The sequence below is a fragment of the Mesoplodon mirus genome, assembly GCF_964341445.2.
Source record: "Mesoplodon mirus genome assembly, chromosome: X".
NCBI classification, from domain to species: domain Eukaryota; kingdom Metazoa; phylum Chordata; class Mammalia; order Artiodactyla; family Ziphiidae; genus Mesoplodon; species Mesoplodon mirus.
In genome coordinates, this window is record NC_138981.1 from 111,571,631 (window position 1) to 111,591,959 (window position 20,329).

The 20,329-nt window shown below is 51.0% G+C and overlaps 1 protein-coding gene across 1 annotated transcript in view; it reads left to right on the top strand.

Annotated features, from left to right (window-relative positions):
* The first annotated feature begins 8,018 nt into the window (after positions 1–8,018).
* Positions 8,019–20,329, top strand: part of BCORL1 (BCL6 corepressor like 1) — a 59,913-nt gene continuing 47,602 nt past the window's right edge. Inside the window, exons 1-2 of the mRNA XM_082610703.1 lie at positions 8,019–8,146; positions 8,714–8,825. The gene's annotated coding sequence lies outside the window, so the exon portion shown is untranslated. The remainder of the gene's footprint in view (positions 8,147–8,713; positions 8,826–20,329) is intronic.

Consider the following 20,329-nt stretch of genomic DNA (forward strand, 5'->3'; position numbering starts at 1 on the left):
TACATAATAGTTTTATAGAACATTTGTTTATTCTTTCTTACTGAAGTATAGTTAATTTACAATGTTTTGACAGTTTCAAGTGTACAGCAAGTGTATCCACTATACACACACATATATATATATATATTCTTTTTCAGATTCTTTCCATTACAGGTTATTACAAGATATTGAGTATATAGTTCCCTGTGCTATACAGTAGGTCCTTGCCGTTTACCTGTTTTACATATAGTAGTGTGTATGTGTTAATCCCAAACTCTTAATTTATCTCTTCCCCCACCCCAAATTGCACACTTTAAAATTGTTAATTTAGGGACTTCCCTGGTGGTCCAGTGGTTAAGACTCCGTGCTTCCACTGCAGGGGGCGCGGGTTCCATCCCTGGTTGGGGAACTAAGATCCCGCATGCTGTGTGGTGCGGCCAAAAAGAAAAATAAAATAAAATTATTTTAAAAAATTAAAATAAAATAAAATTATTACTTTATTTTATGTGAATTTGACCTCAGTTTAAACCTACTAGCTGGGCAACTTTGGGCAAGTCACCGAATCTTTGTGGGCTTCAATTTCTTCATCTGTAAAAGGAGAAAATAATAGTATTTACCTTATAGAGTCGTTAGGAGTATTTAAAGAGTAACTATTTGTAAAATCCTTTTGAAAAATATTTATTTATTTATTTTTATTTATTTGGCTGCATTTGGCCTTGGTTGCGGCACGCAGGATCTTCCGTTGCAGCGCGTGGGCTTCTTTCTAGCTGTGGCGCACAGGCTCAGTAGTTGTGGCATGCAGGCTTAGCTGTCCCACGGCATGTGGGATCTTAGTTCCCCGACCAGGGATCAAACCCACCTCCCCTGCATTGGAAGGCGGATTCTTAACCACTGGACCACCAGGGAAGTCCCTGTAAAATCCTAAAACGGTGTTTAGCACACACTAAGTGACATATAACTGTGTGTTTAAAATGGGGTCTATGAGGGGAAAAATAATAAAACCTTTGGTAGTGAAAAGTTTGGGGGTCCCTGGTGAAGATAAAAATAGAAAAAGTGCTCAATGTCTTTCAAAGGGTTATCTAAAAATCCTCTGGTTCCAACCTCCCGGTAGCACTTGTTAGAAATTTAGAGTATGAGGCACCACCCCAGACCTATTCAATAAGACCCTGGGTGGGAGGGTGCCTTGGAATCTGAATTCTGACAAGCTCCCCACTCCCCCCAAGTGATTATTGTGTATATTAAATTTGAGAAATTTTTGTGTGAGCATTTAAAGTGAGTATGAACTGAAGGCAGAAGGCTGGCTTCCTGGATTTAAAAAAAATCTAAATCCCAGGTCTCAACTTGTTTTTTTAATCATCTCGTGACGACTATCTTCCCAAAATGGACAATTCTTCCTCTGGAGCCCCTTGAAGTTTAATGAGCAAGAACAGATACACAAGAACACATATAAACACACAGGCCCGAAATAAGCATGGTATCTTTACCAAGTTATCTACAGCAGCAAAACCATGTGCTCACTCTAGGCTGTTAATGTTGGAAGTACTATGCTGGGCTGTGTGGAGGACACAGTAAAACATGGCCCTTGCCCTCCAGATACTTGCAAATTCTAAGAGAGAAGATGGCTACTGAAAAGGCTGAGTGGGATGTCCTGGGAGTGGGTGATTTGAGGAGTGTGGTACGTGGTGGCGGGGTCGGGGGGTTGGGAGACAATAGTGTGGCCCGGACTTGAAGGGTCCCATGCCCCCACTGAGCACCTACTGTCAAACAATCCCAAAGTATTCCTGGAGTTCTGCCTCCTTGAATGCTCCCAGAAACTGTGGGCGATGCACCTTCTATGACTATGACAAGTCCCTCAGATGGGGAGGTAGAACTAAGGCACAGAGCACAGAAAAGAACTAAGTGCTAAGTAGTACTTGCCATGGGGCCAAGAGTTCAGAGGCAGAAGCATTCAGAGAAAGCTTCATGGCAGCGGGGCTTGAAGGATTTGGCCAGGTGAAGGGGCGCTCAAGTGTAGGCACACAGATAGGGGTGAGAATAGTATGTGTAGCTTCAGCAGGGCATGTCAATCCTGTGCCAGCATCCTGAAGCCTACACAGAATTACCACCACAGCCAGAGGAATGCACTGCTCCAGGAACTGGAATTTGGTGAGCTCCCATTGAATGTGGGCCACTGGACTGAGTGCTATTCTCAATCTTCTTTAGCCTCTTTGGAGGAAGAGGTAATAGTTCGACTGACTCAGAGGTCTTGCTAAATTTTATTCCATTCTCCTCTTCAAAAATACACCTCTCTTTTTCTTTATGTTCAGGTTGTAGCTTTTATTCCCAGGCTTGAATTAAGCAGGTGCTCCCAAGTTCTGAACTCTTTAAAAGCTCCTCACGTTAAAAGAAACAAAACAACAAACTACTATGGGGTGTCTACTAGGGGCCAGGCCCTTTCCTAAGCGCTTAACATACAAGAACTCATCTGATCCTTAGAACATTTTCAGGAGGTATTTATTAGGCCTCATTTTATAAATGAGGAAACTGAGGCTCAGAAGGAAGTCGAGTGTCCAAGATAATGTTGCTAGGAAGTGGCAGAGCCAGGATTCAAATCATATCTGTCTAACTTCAGAGACTGCGTGAATTAAATGGGAAGAGAAAGACTAAAAAGGACCAAGATTTAAAACTGAGTCTTTGGGAATTCCCTGGTGGCACAGCAGTTAAGAATCTGCCTGCCAATGCAGGGGACACAGGTTCGAGGCCTGGTCCGGGAAGATCCCACATGCCACGGAGCAACTAAGCCCGTGTGCCACAACTACTGAGCCTGCGCTCTAGAGCCCACGAGCCACAACTACTGAGCCTGCGTGCCACAACTACTGAAGCCCGTGCACCTAGAGCCCGTGCTCCACAACAAGAGAAGCCACTGCAATGAGAAGCCCGCGCACAGCAACGGAGAGTAGCCCCTGCTCGCCGCAAGCCACAACTAGAGAAAGCGCGCACGCAGCAACGAAGGCCCAACGCAGCCAAAAATAAATTTAAAATAATAATAATAATAATAATAAAATTTAAAAACCCTGAGTCTTTAATAACTGGCTAGAAGGGAAGCCAGGTCTGGGCCTCAGTTTCCCCACTATAAAATAAGAGGGTTGGATTAGATGATCCGTTCATTCATTCACTTAACAAACACTCATAGAGCCCCTACTCCGTGCCAGGGTGGGGGATGCTTGGAGGAGAGGACGGAGGCTGTGACACACGGATGAGAAATACTGGGTTCCTTCATCCAAGAAAGGGAAAATCTGGTTGGAGAGCTAAATAGGCAGAGCATAGAAGTGCTAACTAAAGGGACAAGCTCAGTACTGTGGGGGTACCACTAAGGAGGGAGTAGGGAGGTAGTGGGGGTCAGGGAGTGGGGAATCAGGGAAGGTGGCAGGAAAGAGCTGGCTTAAGTAATGGTTGAGTGGCATTTCAACATGCTGAGAAGGGCATAGAAAAAGCTGAGGGAGCAGTCAAGGAAGCGCTCCTCTTGTCCAAGGAATGGCAAGAGGGCCAGTTTTGTGAGAACAGAGGCCCTGTGAGCGACATGGGAGGCAAGGAGGCTGGAATCGGATCGGGGAAGGCCCTGAAAGCTAGGTGAAGGCTCATGGACTTGATTTTGTTGGCAGTGTGCAGCCACAGCCAGTTTTTCAGGAGGGCAGATGATTTCTTAGAGTTCCTTCCACCTCTAACACTGTCTCTTTGATTAAGAACCTTGTTAAGTGCCTAGGAGTCTTAGGGAAGGGGGGAGGCTTGACCCGGAGAGACCTCTGGGGTGATTTTAGTCCCCTTCCTCATTTCCCCCCCTTTGGCTATAAAATCCAGAAAGGTTGTTGGTTGTTTACAGAGTTAAGTTTAACCAGACATACTGTCTCCCCATCTAGACCCGGGGCTCTGAGAGGGCAGAGACCAGGCCTTCCTTAGCTGCAGTGAGCCACTGGAATGCTTCTCCAGCAGCAACCTGCTGCAGTAGGGTTTGTGCATTTGAGATTTACGTGAATAAGGGGCAATGAATTTTCCCCTGTGGCCCCTCCTAGAGCATAAGGTGAAACACTTGAGAGCATATAGTGTTTGTAACTCGTGGTCAGTCGTACTGACCTAGTACCAGCCCCACTCTTTCCCCACATTTGCAAGGTTCTTTCTGTACCCCGATCTCCCCTGGTCTGCTTTCAACTGGGGTGACTTAGAATGAGCCCTTCAGCAATCTTGAGACCCTGGGTTCCAAACGTGACTTCACCTTCAACTGACTGGGGTGCAGGGGATGAAGGGATGACCAGAAGCTGCAAATGTGCTTCATTCTGACACTCTAAAGATCGAAACCACTGGGATTTTATTGTTTATTGTTGTCATAGGGCTGGGCTGTTTTACCAGAGAGACAAGGCCTGTGATTGCAGAACAAAGCAGAGAATTAAAGCAATTATCCTATGAATTTAGCCAAAGGTTGATTTGGAGCTTAAATGACCCTGGGACCCGCCCCCCCCCAAATGCCCTGTTTTGTCTGGTAAGCTTCAGGAAGGTAGGGCCCAGGCCAGTGTCACCCCTAGGTCTCTGAGCTACACCTAGGGAGGCTGGTGGTGCCAACACTGATAATAATAACTCTTGCATGAGCCCAGTGGTTTACAGTGTACAAAATTCTTTCCCATCCATTATCTCATCTGATGCTCAGGGGTGTCCCTGTAAGGGAGGTATGACAGGTGCATTGATTTCCATATTTTAGAGCAGGGGGAAGACCCAAAATACAGTACCGGGCATCAGGCTGGCACTACTTAAATGTTAGGGCTTGCTTGAGGTCACACTGCTAGCTATCGACAAGACAGGACTGGGATCTGATTCTTAGAACTCTCCAAACAATCCTCTTTGCATTACACCAAGCTGCCTCTCTGAGTCCAGCTGTTATCGATGGGAGAAACAATTAGAAAAACAATCCTGCCTGAAAAGGAATATTTTGACATGAAATGGAGGCGCTATTCCATATTAAAAAGAGCTCCGGTTGTGGAAACAGGACTACTGGGGTTGAATCCTGGCTCAGGCACTCACTAGCCATATGACCTTGAGCAAGCCACTCATAGCTGCTCATGGACTCAGTTTCCTCAATTACAACATCAAGAGTTGTAGTGAGAAACAAGTGAAATAACACAAGTGAAAGGGCTTTGTAAACACTCTGATGTTGTACAAAGGTAAGGTATTATTATGATGATGTTGTGGTTCTAGCCTCAAATAAAAGAATCATTAAACTCTACATTCTTTACAAGGTTTCCCACAGCTCTCCCCACCCTGCTCCTTGGTTTCCCATCATCTCCTGTAGGGCAGGAAGTGTGGCCCCCCAACAGGAAAAGGCTCAGAAATGCTAGGGCTTCAGCCAGGAAATAGCCATCTTGCCCCAACCTTTATTTCGCCAGATAAATGATGCAGCCAAATGGTGAGACACAGACGAGTGGGAACGGAGGTGTCCAGAATCTGTTTCAGCCTCAAACCAAGGAGCAAGGTAGCCCTAAGGCCCTAAGGGCCTTAAGAGACGTGGAGATTTAGTAATTACCAGATTAATTAAAATCAGTGAAGACAGCCAATTTAAATCAAAGCAGAAGTGGTGGGGCCTGCATTATCAGGCCCGATAGAGGCAATATCCCCCCTTAATAATGCATTTTGAGTTCATATGTTGATTAGCTTAAACAAATTATTTTCCAGTATCCACTTTCCCTTGGTGCAACTTAGGCCAAACACTTTTTAAGGTGTGTGTGGGGTGCATGGCAGGGCAGGAGTGGTCAAGTAAAACAGCAAGTGAAGAGGTTCCCAAAGCAAAGTAAAATGGCAAGCGGTATGTCCACACTGCTGGCAATAGATTTTGACGTCGGTGAGGACAAGCAAGAGGGGTCATAGAACACCAGGCCTCAGCCAGCAGCAAAGCCACTGCAACCTTAGTGGCTCGCCCTCCTCCGCAATACTCACACACATCCTTCAAACCAGGTGAGGGAGACATACCAGGCAAGTCTCAACTGCCATCTCTAAAGTCCTTCCAAAGGAGAGAAGGAGAGAAGACACCCCACAGCTTAGAGATGGAACCTCTGGGCCTAGGACAAAGGAGGGGGGCGGGGAGGAGGGGGAGGAGGAAGACATTAATCCTGCAGGGCTTCCTTCCAGTCCACATCACCCTCTGGCTTCCTTAGTATAGATAAATATATAATAAATAATATCAATATATCTGCACATTAAAGATCTTTTTTTCAAATTCCTGCTATTCATTTCACATTCCGTTTACAAAGCCCTGAACCCTCCAGGAACTGCGGGGCACCTCCCCTAATACCCTGTAGGTTGAGGCAATGCCTTTGAAGTCCCCACCACCGACTCAGGGTTGGAGCTGCTAAGAAACACCCTAAGACTGAAAGTAAGTCCGCCCGGCAGCTTCAGCTCCATCGCAAGCTGCTCTCCTCAGAGTTAATGTAAAGTCATCAGAGTTCCAATGTGGACCGCAGGCTTCTCAGCCCTTCAGTGCCGGGGACAGCCTGGGATGTAAACACATACGAGGATTTATTCCTTTGGCCAGGAGAGGAGTCGTTAGGGTAAAGGGTAAGGGTCAAGGGGTTCAGTTTGGTGACTGAGGAGCCCGGGGAAAGAGAGCCAGGTTTTCGGCCCGAGTCGTGCAGGCTCCCCCCTTTACAGACCTTTCGTCCCCCTCCTCCTTCCTCCCTCGGGCCTCTCACTCCTACCCGCCCCCCCACCCAGATGCCTCCACGCCCAGGCCGGGGGCTGCCCTTTGAGTTCTGCCCAGGGGGGCTGCAGCCCCGGCCGTTGCCACGAAGGGTGGGCCGCCCCGGAGACGCGAGGCGAGGCAGCGAGCCCCGGCATTTTCCCTTCCCCAGCACCTGTCCCACTTCGGCGCCGGGGCTGGGGCTGCACCCGCGGGCGGCCTCGGTGCCCGTGCCGGAGCCACGCACCGAGGTCGCCCGGGTTAGGGAAGTGGGGGGCCGGGGGAGGGGCGGGGCGTCCGGTGGGGGCGCCCCCCCGCAGGCAAGACCCTACCCCCCCGCACACACAGAGGCTAAACGGAGAAAGAGAGAGCCACACATAAAGCTCGAGCGAAAACGCTTGCTCTCCGACCCCAAGCGGCGTTGCTCGCCCCCCCTCCTTCCTGGAGCCAGGGGCTGGCCGGGGAAGGTGGCTCCGTTCTTCCCCCGTGGCCAGTGCGGGGTCTGCGGCTGCCCAGCGAGGTTCCGGCTTCCCCGGGGCTGGCAGGGGGAGCCCCGAGAACTGCAGGCCTGCCCCCCTTCCTCCTCCTCCTCCTTCCCCTCCTCCCCCACGTGTCCTCCCGGAGCCCAGCGGCCTGATCCCAGCACCCCCCTCCACCTCCCTCCTCCTCCCGCTTCGCCCGCTTCCCCGGCAGCGTGGAGAAGAGCAAAGTTGCGACAGCGGCCGAGGGGCTCTGCCCAGGTGAAGGGGGCTCCGTGGGAGCGGGGAAGGGGGGGGACGGCGCGGCCCTGCGCCGGGGGCGGAGAGAAGATAAAGAAACTTGCTTTCCTCGGCCCCCACCCCGCGCGGGTTCGGATCTTGCGTGGACCCAGCCCTCGTGGCGAGACGCGGCAACGCCGCCGGGACCGAGGCCGGCACCGGGACCGGGACCAGGACCGCGCGCCTGAGTCGGCTCGGCGGGCGCAGGCAGCGGGCCAGGCCGGCACCCAGGCAAGGGCGGGGTGGGTGGCCGTACACCGGACCGAACCGGGGACTCCGGTGGCCTGGGCGCGGGCCGAACCCGGATCGGGCCGAGTTGGGTGGCGAAGTAGGACGTGGATTCGGGGGCGGGGCGCGGCGGGAGGGGGAAACCAGGCCCGGCCGGACTGGCCTGGGCGTGGGGGCGGGGGGCGAGTTCGGGGCACTTGCTGGGCTCGGGACCGAGCAGTAGGGCGGGGCGGCGCTAGGGGCTGGGCCGGACCAGCGGGGAGAGGGCGAGGGGAGGGGGAGCCGGGGGTGGAGTAGGGGCGTGGAGTTGCGAGCGGGGTCTGGCCTCGGCCGGGGGCGAAGGTAGATCGGCGGGGCCGCCAGCGGAGGGAGGGAGGCCCGCGGCAGCGCGGCGGCGGCGAAGGCCAGCTTCCGCGGAGTTTGTGCCCGGGCTTCCCGGGCTCCGGCAGCCTCAAGCGCACAAATGGGGCTAGGGGATTGACTGGTAAGCAACTACGAGTGTTAGACGGTGTTCGGTGGCGATTCCGGGAAAAGCTAGGAGAGACACTGTCTGCAATTATGCCGCACCCCCCCCACCCACCTCTTTAGCATCTGGATTCTGCTCTCAGGGGGCCGCGGACCCTCCCCGCCGCAACCCTTTCACTCTCCAGCACTCCCACCGCCTCCCCCCGCCCCTTACTCGGCCATCTGACTCTCCTAGGGTTGTGTGTTTGGGGGTGGACGACGGCGGGGGGGGGTAATACTTTTCCTCTCGCGGCGGCAGCCTAGTTCCTATCTTATTCCTACATGTAGCGTTGCTTCGAGTAGCATGGACATTGGGGTTTAGATAATCTACCCCCAACTAACGCCCCCCCCAAGCGATTTGATGGCTTTTAAGGAAGGGGACGAATCCCTGGATTTCCACGCCTGGGATGAGGTTTGAGGATTGGGATTCACCCCCAGCTCACTTCCACTACCAACCCCTCTTTCCTTGTGAGCCATTTCCACAGGGATCCGAACTTGATGGGGGGGGGGAACGGGAGAATTAATGTGCTTCTCTGTCTCTACACAGGGTCGGCGTGGCCAAGGACGGCTAGTCTCGGAGGGAAAGTAGCCACCAGTCCAACTCGGGTCGCCCCCACTATTACTTCGGTGAGGGGGGCAACGCTAAGAAGGGGATACTGGTGGGTAAGGGCCCAGTATAAGGGAGGGGGCTGGGTAGTCGCCCCCGAGGGACTCCCTTTCTTGGCTGGGAGGGAGACGCGAGCCCCGGCTTCAAGGGAGGGGTTCCGGGGAGGGAGATGGGGGGTGGCGATTAAGGGGGGCGGGATGAAGGGGGGAGTCACGCCCTGACAGCAAGGGGAGCCTCCCTCAGGCCCCTGGGAGAAGGGGACTGAATGTGTCTGCTCTGTGCTGCCGGGCAGGGGAGATCTGGGGTCTCCGGATTTGCACACTGGATCCAGCACTAGTGGCCTGAGAAGTCAGGTCGGGGCATAAGGTGGAGAGCGTTGGAAGAAAGAGAGAAAGACCTGGCCGTGGTGCACTGATCATTTCCCTTCCTCAACCTCCCCCTTCGTGGGGCGTACGGGGGGGGGGGCGTGGAGCTCCTGCAGCCTCTCGAATTGAGCGCCTCCGCCTCTCCTGGGAGTCTAGCTTTTTGCCCGGCTTGCTGCAGCTACCGCTGCCTCCCTCTCCGGAATCCGCTCGGTCCTCGCAGCGATCCCCTCCTCCTCCCCTCCCCTCCCAGTGTCACCGGGGCTGCTTGGCTCTGCCCCCTTCGCCGCCGCTTGCTCCCTGCTTTCGTCCCTCCCTCTCTTGCTCTCTCCCTCCCTTCGCCTCCTCCTCCCCATTCCTCCCCCCGGGCAGGCGGCATTCTGGGAGTTGTAGTCCCGCGGAGCGGTGGCTGGCGCCGCCCGCGAATTCGACCGGACTCCACTTCCCGTCGAGCCCTGCGACCGGCACCCACTCCACCAGGCTTCGCTCGCACACACAGACACACACACACACACACACCGCTCTCCCCCTCACTCTTTCGCTCGCCGCGGCTGCTGCCAGTGTGTGGCTCTGTCTCTCCTCCGCTTTGCTGAGCCCTCCCTTCTTCCTCTCAGTTCCTAGAGTCCGACCGCCGCCGCCGCCGAGAGAGAGGAGAAGGAGGTCGGTGGCAATAAGGGGCGGAGGGGGCATCAGATCGGGGTAGTATTAGGCGGGTGGTGGCTCAGAGGGGGTAAGAGGGAGTCCGGGTGGCGGCCTGAGCCTCCCCGCGGAGCCGACTCGGGAACAGGTGCGTCTTTTTTTTCTCTCCTCCAACCCCTCCACCCCTTTTGACTCCCCGGCTTTCTCGTATCCTCCACCCGCTCCTTTCTACCTCAAGCCTTTCCCCAACCCTGTCCCTTCTTCGCCCCGCGGCCGCTCTGCTTGCCCCCCGGGGGCGCCGTCCTCTTCGTGTCCCCGGACGTAGCGCTCCCTGGAGCTCGCTCTGTCCTCGCCCCTCCCTTCGGGACAGCTCCCCTCCACTTCCCACCTTCGTACCCCATTCTTGCCCTACCCTACCCCCTCCTCACCCCTTCTCCCTTAGCCAGGTGAGACTTGTTCGCCACGATCCGAGAGTCTTCATCCCGGCTGGGCGGGGGTCTCCATGGAAACGGGGGTCGGGTTGATCCTGGGGGGGAACCATTGGAATTACCCCACTCCTCAGAAAGGGAGGTGGAGGCTACGGTCTTGTTAACTACCTGGCCCCAACCCCCTGATCCAAGGATCCGACGATCCGAAGGGAGGCTGGCCAGCAGGGCAGAGCGAGAAAGGGCTTGTTTTTTTTTGGGGGGGGCTGTCCGTGATGAAGTCCTGAAGAGACCAGGAGAAAATACCCTCCAACCTCAGAGGGGAGGTGCGACGGGTGCTCTTAAGGGCTGCTTTCTCCCTGGTGTCGGGGTGCAGGAACCGTAGGGTAAGGGGTACCCCTAGGTGGCGGCGGGGCCTGGGTTCGGGAGTGGGAGTGCTGTGATGGGGGCAGGGGCAATTATCCGAGTCCCTGGAAAAAAGGCGGGGGATGACTTCGGAGCGCCCTGGCTCCGCTGCCCTCGCTCTAGGGGCGGGGGCGCCGGGCCGGGCGCGGCGGGGAGGGGGCTTAAATTGAAGGAGGATGAGATCGGGGGCAATTCATACTAGCCCCGGCAAGCCAGGGGGGAGATCCGGCGTGCAAGCTCTCCACCCGCTTCGCGCCAGGCCTGGAGGCAAGGGGTCTGAGAGCGAAGCCGAGGGCTGCAAGGAGGGAGGCTCCGGTTACTGGGCCGGGTTTCAGGATTGGGGGCAATCCCCCAGCCCTTGGAGAAGGAGGGAGAGGGATGGCCGCGAACCCCAGGGCTCCCCCACCCCGGGTCCTAAGGGGCGTGAGGAACGGACAGCAGGCCTGGCGGAGCTGGATTCGAACGGATCGCGGCTGGGGACAGGGGTGGGGGGGTGCTTAGTGGTGGGCTTTGCGGGGAGCAGTCCCGCGGCGGGGCGGGCGGGCGGGGCGTGGGGCTCCGGCGGGCGGCGGGGCGGGGCCGGGGCGGCGCTGCTGCCGCTGCCGCCGCCGCCGCTGCTGCTCCTGCTGGGGCCGCCGCAGCCGTTGCCGTCGCCGCCGCCGCCGCTTCTGGGTGGGGAACGGAGGCCAAAGGGAGTCCCGTGCCGGGGCAGAGGGCGCCGGCGGCGTGCGGTGGGGAGGGGGCCGTCCTGGGGGCGGGTGCAGGCGGGGGGTGGAGCCCCCGACGGGGGGCGGTACGAGCCGGGACGACGACGACAACGAAGAGCCCCGGGGACCGGGTGCATGGAGGACGAGGTCCTGTGAGAAGGAAGCGGGGGGTGGGTCCCGCGACGGGCCTCGTGGGCTTGGCTCCTCGAGGTTCTGCTTCGGGACAGAGCCCTGCGGGGGTGACCAGAGGCCCGGGAAGGGACCAGGAGGTGAGCTGGACGATGGAGCGGGCCCTCCTTGCTGGGGTCCCGCCGAGAGGAAGGCTGGGCCAGAGGGACGTCCGGGGCAAGGCTGGGAGGAGCCGGCCGCACCTCATTTGGGGATTTCGAGTTATGGAGGTGCGGGAGATTGTTGTAGGCAAAGACGTGGTCGAGGGGAACGGCGGGAGGGAACCACACTGCAAACCTGGGAGGCCGGTGGGGGTGCCCTTCTATTCCGCCCGCCCCCCCCCCAGTGGAAGCACTCTGGTTTTGTTTTATTGTTTTGAAAAATTTCAGTGTTGGCTGTGCGAAGCTGTCGATGCGATGATACTTATTTATTCTTGGTGTCTCCTAGAGCAGGCAGTAAGGACAGGCGTACCTTGGTGAGGATGCGTCTAGCCCAGGGTTTAGGGGCTCTTTATGCGAGTGTGGGCAGGGGGCCCTGTAACTTCTGCGGCAGCGGAATACTCTCAAGGCAGTTTGGAGGCAGTCCCCGTGGCACAGAGGTGGAGTACATTGCAGAAATGTTTGGTGAGACTTCTGGGGGTGCAACTGTAGGTTTGCATTACCCTGGTTAGCCCGTGGTTCTTTCAACTTAGAAGACTATTTCTCAAAGTCACACTGCTGAAACGTTCTTGGGGGAAATGAATGGGGTATGTATTCGGGGTTGGGAGTAGATGAGGTTGATAATAAAATTACCAGGTTGGAAGGGACTTTAAAGGTCATCTAATTTTCAGTTTACCTGTCCTGTCCTTGAATGTTGGGAGAGAGGAAGCTTTATTTGGGGAGAGATGGTAGGCAGCACAATGGAGCAGAGTTTAGGGGTACTTAAATTGGATGGTGATGTCACCATGTAGTACTGAAGAGGACAGTATGTAGGAAAGAAATTTGGAGGATTCCACTGGGGGATTAAATGGGGTAACCTAATCCCAAGAATCATCCAGAGGCTCCAAATAGAAGCAAAATGCAGGGGGAGGAACCTGTAAAATTTTGATGGAGAAGCAAAGTTAGTAGGAAGGACTGGGGGAGCTGGGAGGAGCAGGAGGCTTGGTGATGCAAGTTAAGAGAATCTGAAGGCTGATGGAGTTGACGAGGGACATGGCCATCTGACCAAGCTACGTGGATATTGCTAGGCAGTCTCATCTTTTGATATAGCAACTGAGGCAGCTGCCCTTGGGGTGGATGTAGGGGACAAGAGGCACAGGCCATGGGGCACAGAGCCTTACTCAAATTGATGTTACGAGGGTTGACCCCGTTGCTAGCTTTGCAGCAAAGGTAGGTAGGTTTATTTTTGTTATGGCCCTGAGAAGTTGCTGGTGAAGGAAGGGGAGAGGACTCTGATGTCTCGGTTAAGGAGGACTAGTTCTTGAGGCCACAAGGAAGCGATGGCAAATTGTTGGGACAGGGCAGAGGAAAGCTAAGTCCGTGGGAAGCTCTGCAGTTGGAGTCTGGGTTGGGCAGAGTGGAGGGGATTTCCACGAGAAATGGTGGCTGTACCAAGGGCACTTGTAGAGCTGGTTGTTTTGATTTACCAGGAGAGGATAGGGAGGGAAGGAGGATCCCTTTCTTTCTCAGTGATGTAAACTTTCTTGGGAAGCAAAGGGGGTTCATCCAGAGGTCTCTTTGCTTTACTCATGCTACAGTTCACTACATAGGAAAAAAAAGGTTAGTACAGGGGGCAGAGGATCTCAACATGATGAGTCTGGATTATGGGTTTTAGAGAGGGTATTCTTTTAGGGGAACAGAATTATGGGAGAAAAGGACTTGAATACTAGAAAGAAGGAAGGCAGAAAGAGAAGTCAGAAGTGGGTTGGTTGGACCCAAGTGAAGAGGGAAGAAAGGTGATCACGCTGGTTCCATGTTAGGGCCAAGTAGGAAAAAGTGGAACCTTGAAATCTCCAGGATAATGTTTTCCGAAGTAAAGTTTGAAGAATCTTTAAGGCTCTTTACACTTCCATGCTAGAATCAGTAAGGTTTGGGCAAGAGAGAAGGATGATCTTGGGTAAAAATAGGGCTACAGAGAAACTGATATGTAGGAAGAAGTAGAAATATATTTACACAAAAGGAAATAGGGAGTTTGGAGATACTATACAGGCTGAAAAGTGCAGAATAGAGAAAGAGGGTGGGTGGGTTAACAAGCCAGAGGAGGAAGGTGTTTATTCAGATGTCATTGGGAGCTGGTGTGGGGAAGGTAAAAACTTGCCTTTGATAGCTGCTGCCCTGGGAGGGCCCAGGAAGCAGAGGTTAGCTGGGATCCAGGGCTTATAAGTCTAAGCATTAATTAGAAAATCTAGACTAAAGTAAGGATATTGAATGGGGGAAGGAATTAACCATCCTAAATAGAATGGCCTTGAAAGAAGGAGAAAGTGGGAATACACCAGTTTTTCCAGTCTGCAAGTGGGAGGAATCCTAGATATATGGAGATGGATGATGGAAATTCCAGAAAGAAACAGGATAAAGAACAGTGGCCTGAGAGCCTTGGGCCAGAATTGGAGGGTGGGGTGGGGGCATGGAGGAGAGGCGCTAATCAGGGGTTGGACAGCTGGAGTGGTTCATTGCTTCTAGGCTGAGCTAAGTTTGAGGTGGACTAGAACGGCCTCAGAGGGTAGAGACCTGTTTTCCAGTGTCAACCAGCATCTGGGATTGAGAGAGGAGGAGTTCATGGTTGAGTTGGGTGGTTAAGTGAACACTAGAGTGGAACGGAGAGAGCGCTGGGGAAAGTGGAAATTGTTGGGATAAAATAGACAGGGAAAAGGAGAAGCCACTGATGATTACAGGAGGGGAGAAGGAAGGCCCTAGACCTTTGAGTTTTCCAAAAGGAAGGAAATTTCTTAATGCTGGAGTTCCAGTTGGGTGTGAGTCTCTGCTTGCCAGAAGGTTTAGCATCTGACCGGCCAAAGAGGGAGGTAATAAGAAGTAATCTACCTTTCGGCCACTAGGATGCTATACAGTATTTTATATAATCTCACATACAAACTAGGCTTTATTAACGCCAGTTTTTGAATGGTCATCCTTAAAATAACGTAGAAACTGTTCTCCTTCTAAATCATACGCTTTCCTACTGTTCATAACTTAAAAGCACTCTTTTATGATGAAAACTTTCTTTGGTGAACTAAAGTTGAATTCTGGTCAAGAGTAAAATTTAACTCTATTTCTATCCCCATCATTCCAATATGCTGTTCTGGTTCCCTCTTTTTTTTTTTTTTTTTTAAAGCAGAAGCCACCCTTTCCCCATAAAACATTAAAAAGTGAATCATTGTTTAAAAAGTGGCTGCAGGCTACATGTCAAGGTCATATTCTCCCTGCCCAATGGATTGTGATGAATTTGAAGAGAGATGATTTATTATTTGTAAAATGGGGTAATTTTTAGCTTATTCATGAGAGTATGTGACGCAGGATACATCTTCGTTTGGATTTTAAGAAGACCTTAAGCTAAGTATCCATGAAGAATCGAGAGTACTGAGGGGCAGGCAAAGTTCTGTGTTTTAGGCTTCTTTGACTGTCTGCTAAGAAACAAAATTTGGTTACCTCATTGCTAACGTATGCCTAGAAATCTTAGTGTTAGTGCCATTTAAGGGTACAGTCGAGTTTTGTTATAATGCTGGTGTCTGGGGACAAGGAGAGCAAGCAGGTTTTCATTTTTCCAAGTTCTATAGAGAAGTGCACTACGTGTGGCTCTGAGCCCCGGAGTGAGTGGATGCACTCTATACCTGGACCTGAGAGGTTATGAGGTGTCTTACTATGATGAGGCTTTACTCAGCGTGACTTGGTGGTACCACGCACGGGTTAGTGTGGTCCAGTGGTTCTCAGACTTTAGCCTGCATCAGAATTACCTGGAGGCCTCTGGAGACATACAGCCCTTGGTTACAGTCCTCATTCTTCTACTTCCTAGTCGTGTGGAACTTTCTTGAGCCTCAGTTTTCTCATCTATAAAATGGAGATGATAATCCCAGTCCCACAGGGCTGTGAGAATTACACAAGATGATGCATCTATAGTGCCAGGTCCATAGCAGGTGCCCAATAAATGGCATCTATTATTATAGTATAATCTAGTTTTTCTTATTCAATTGTGTCCTATGACATTACCTTTTTATATTACACTATGGTAAACATGGTGGCGGAAAGAAAACTATCAATAGCTCCTGAGTGCCCCCCTTATATCTTGATTCTCTGTGTTCTTTCTCCATATTCCTGTTGTATTAGTACATATTTAGCATTTACGACGTGGTAGGAAGAAAGAGCTTGGCTCATCACTGCATTATTGCGTCCACCTTTGAGATGGAAGTGGCAGCTTCTTTAACAGCTGTGCTGTAACCCTGCTTAGTATTTCAGAACAGGAACTGAAGGGTGTATATCCAGTCGAAACTTCAGGGCACATTTTGGTCCGTCCTTTAGAAATGACCCAAACGTAGTTTACCAGGGTGACATTTTAAAAAGCCATTGCTTTCTGCAAAGGGCTGCTGCTGTGTTTAATTATGACTGGTTGGGCTTTCCAGCTGTCTCTGACATCTGGAAGTTCTACAAGAGCTGGTAGATAGCGCCCAGGTCTGGTGTGGCTCTATGACAAGGATGTTCATCAGTGATTGGATGAGAGACATTAACGTCTCAAATAGCTCGGGTATCCCCAAACCAAACTTTTGGGCAGAGAAAAACGATGGGCTGTAAAATATAGTCCCTCTCTGCAGCCAAAGTGAACTTTGATGCCAACAATCAGCTATGCCAATACAGGGAGAGTGTGATACCAGGCCAATTTAAAACTAGATCAGTGAACAGATTAATAATTTCTGTTTGACTTCAGAAATGCATTATTATTCTCTACCTGTCCCCCTCCCCAGCAGATCTACCTTCCTATTTATATTATGCTTAGGCAAATATTAAAATGAGTTGTTCCCTGAGCACACATCTACTATAAGTGGCAGAAGGTAGTCCATAAGTCGGCTGGGTTTAAAAATTAGCTGTGGCTAAGCTACAGATAATTGGAAGTTGACTTTATTGTTTTGCCCCAGCCCAATTTTATTTTATTTCTGTGGTTTCTTTATCATGGAAGTAAGGAGAAGAAAGGAGAGAAAGTTTATGAGAGAGCGCAGGAAGTAAAAGGAAGTCAAAGACCCAATGCCTTTTTTTTTTTTAGTTAACTAATTAATTTATTTATTTTTGGTTGCATTGGGTCTTCGTTGCTGCACGCGGGCTTTCTCTAGTTGCAGCGAGCGGGGGGCTACTCTTCGTTGCGGTGCGGGGGCTTCTCATTGTGGTGGCTTCCCTTGTTGTGGAGCATGGGCCCTAGGTGCGGGTGCTCAGTAGTTGTGGCTCGCGGGCTCTAGAGTGCAGGCTCAGTAGTTGTGGCGCACGGGCTTAGTCGCTCCGTGGCATGTGGGATCTTCCCGGACCAGGGCTTGAATCCGTGTCCCCTGCATTGGCAGGTGGATTCTTAACCACTGCGCCACCAGGGAAGTCGGACCCAATGCTTTTTACATGGGGTTGTTCTTGGTTTCTGTTTGGGGTAGAGGGAATTTTAGTTTTTCCCCGTAGTTTACCAAGTAATTATCGAGCGCATATTGTGTGCTCTGTGTCATGCTAGACACTATTGGGAGGAACTATGAAAAGAAGTAGAAAATATTTTTTCTACCCTTGAGAAACCTATAGACTGGTAGCAGATTGAGCCAATATTGAGAGTTTGAAATTCTGTGAGCTAACTGTGTGTGTGTGTGTGTGTGTGTGTACCTTTGAATGAGTAAATATATAAAATGAGTTAAGCCCCATATTCTGGGGTGAGAGAATAGAAAAAAAAAAATAGGCTGATATGGCCTCTCCAAGTATTTGTGTAAGAGGTCCAGGAGAGTTTTTTTGTTTTTAAAAAGGCCAGGGCTTCCCTGGTGGCGCAGTGGTTGAGAGTCCGCCTGCTGATGCAGGGGACACGGGTTCGTGCCCCGGTCCGGGAGGATCCCACATGCCACGGAGCGGCTGGGCCCGTGAGCCATGGCCGCTGAGCCTGTGCGTCCGGAGCCTGTGCGTCCGGAGCCTGTGCTCTGCAACGGGAGAGGCCGCAACAGTGAGAGGCCTGCGTACCGCAAAAAAAAAAGGGGGCCAAAGTTTGGGGAGGAGGAATTCTCTTTAGGTGAAAAATTCCATATCATGAATGCTGTATACTGAAATGGAGGACCTGAGAGCCACTGTCACAGTTTATGGCAGGGAGGACACAGAAGCATCACAAAAGGGATTGAAGTCTCAGATTACAATGATTAAACTTTGGAGTGTGAAAGACACACCAAATATTCACATGGTCCTGCTGAAGACCAAATTGAGGAAAGCCAACTCATTTTTTTGATCTAGTAGAAATGAGAAGTGCTCAAAGGATGACCCTAGTTACTTAGGGTGACATTTTGAGGTGGCTTTGCATTTGGAAAAGGAACGATTAATTTCATGATGTTTAGGTTTTCTAGATATCTGTGACATCTAGAAGTTGTACAAAATCTTGTTCCTAGAGCCTAGGTCCAGTTTAAAGCTATGATGAGGTATTTTCCTTAAATAGAGTAAAATAATTTCCTTGCAGCAGGAAATGGAAGTGAGTACTATTTGAATAATAGGAAAAAAGTATCTTGGCAGTGGGTGGAAAAGCTAAAATGATCTGGAGTTATGAAAATATACGTGAGAGATTAACACTTTTGTTTTTGCCTACTTCACTGCTGAAATCGATTACCTTTGGTCCGTTCAAGTGCTTTTGTGTTATTCTCAATTTTTGCAGATGACATAGTAACTGCACATAGTGAGATATCTCAGATGGTTGAGAAGTGGGGGCTGAAAATGCCCTCCAAGTTTTGCCCCCCACAGTTTTGGCTTTGGGTACTAGCGTACAGCCGTCCCTTGGTATCTGCGGGGTATTGGTTACAGGAACCCCCGTGGATATCAAAATGGATACGAAAATCCGAGGACACTCAAGCCCCTGACAAAAAATGGTGGAGTAGAAGGAACACAGTCGGCCTTCTGCATCCGCGCATGAGGTTCACATCCCTGGATTCAGCCAACCACGGATGTGAAATGAAACCCACGGTTACCGCTGGTAAACTGTATATCATTCTTCAAGGGTATTGCCGTTGTGTGATTAGATGATTCTGAATGGGTTTTGGCAGTTTTAAAACATCAAAATGACTCTGAATGGATGGATTCAGCGCTCGTGAGGAGACTGAAAAGGCTGTGAGTTGGCTTGAGAAAGGTTTGGATGGTAACGCCCACCGGAAGAGCTCCAAAGAGATCACAAGCCTTGGTCACTGCTTTGAGGTGAATGTCTGGCTTCCCAAAGTGACTACTTTGGAGGTAACGACATTTATTCATTTGAATGAGTAAGCTCTCATGCGTTTAGCAGATAGTTAACATTCCTTTGTATCCAAGTCTCATAAATGTTTATAAGGCAGGGTTTTCAAACATGGAGGTACCCAAGGAGTCTGTGAAGGTGTCTGTGCTAGAGCCGTGTGCAGACAACTCCTTAGCCTTCTCGGTAAATACAGGAATGAATGCATCTGGGAACAGGATGCAGTGTCCCTTATAAGACTTATCCCTTGGAGTAGAACTCGTGGAACTATTTGGATAGAAAAAAAACCCTCAGGGTAACCAGGAAGTGCTAGAGTAGAAGGTGGGGATGAACAGTGCAAAGGGCCCCTTCCTCCTTTCAATTGCCCAGCAGATTATTTTCAGTTGATTTTGTGTGTTTGTATGTTTGTGTGTGGTGGTGTATGGTGGTAGAGGAACCTGTTTTGCATAAAGGGAAACAAAGTGATTGGGGCACGTATACGGGACTCTTGAATTTCAAGGAATGGTATTTGGTTAATGGTAGGGAAAGAAGAGGGGATATTGATATTGAGGGGAGAGCCGGAGGAGAATATTAGAATATCCTTATATGGGAAATCATTAAATTAGAACAATTTAAGTTGGAAGAACTTCCTCATTGGGGGGTGAGGTTTCAGATATGTAATTAAGTAGGAGAAATAGGAATGCTAGTCCTATACGTGAAAGAAGGCAGAGGGACAAGGAGGGTAAGACCTGTGGTGAGGGTTCTATATCTAAAGTCAGGTAAAGTTATCCTTGTTGGGTATGTGTAAACTTTCCTATTGAAAACAATGATTTTGAGACATTTTGACATCTCTCTAAAGGCACTCCAGTGACTGGGTGGAAGCCGTGGCCTTTTCATGTTCCCTAGGATCTCAATGCCAGTGACCACTTGGATCTCCTTGGGGGTGTCTTAGATGCTGCTTTTCCCAAAGTGGGGTAGTAGGGTGGCCTTTCCTTTGCTTCTGTGAAATCAGAATGCGAATACCTCTGTCTTACGGGAGCTTTCCCCAGGGCTCTGGATTTCTCTTGGAGCAGTAGGTCCCAAAGTTGGTTTTCTTTACTTATTAGTCATCACTGACCCAGCCCTCCTTCTTTAACTGTCTACTGGCCACGCCTATCCTCTTGAGGACAGATTCAGGGCCAGGCTTCAAGAGGAATATTTTCCGGCTCTTTCATTTTTTTAAAGTCATAATTGCTTCCAGGTCACAAGACAGTGTGAACCAAAAGAGTCCTGGGGGAGTACTACCAGATTTAGTTTAACTGAGGCCTTCTTAATCTTGAGTTTCTAATTTACTGTCTGGATGGCAGAGTCCAAGCAGGAGTAAATGGGCAGGTTTCATGCTATGTGTAGGGGTCCCAGTTGTATCCCATGCGTTGCCAGCACCAGTTGTTCTGCACGTAAGGGGTTTTTGGCCACAAAAGGAGCTACGTGATT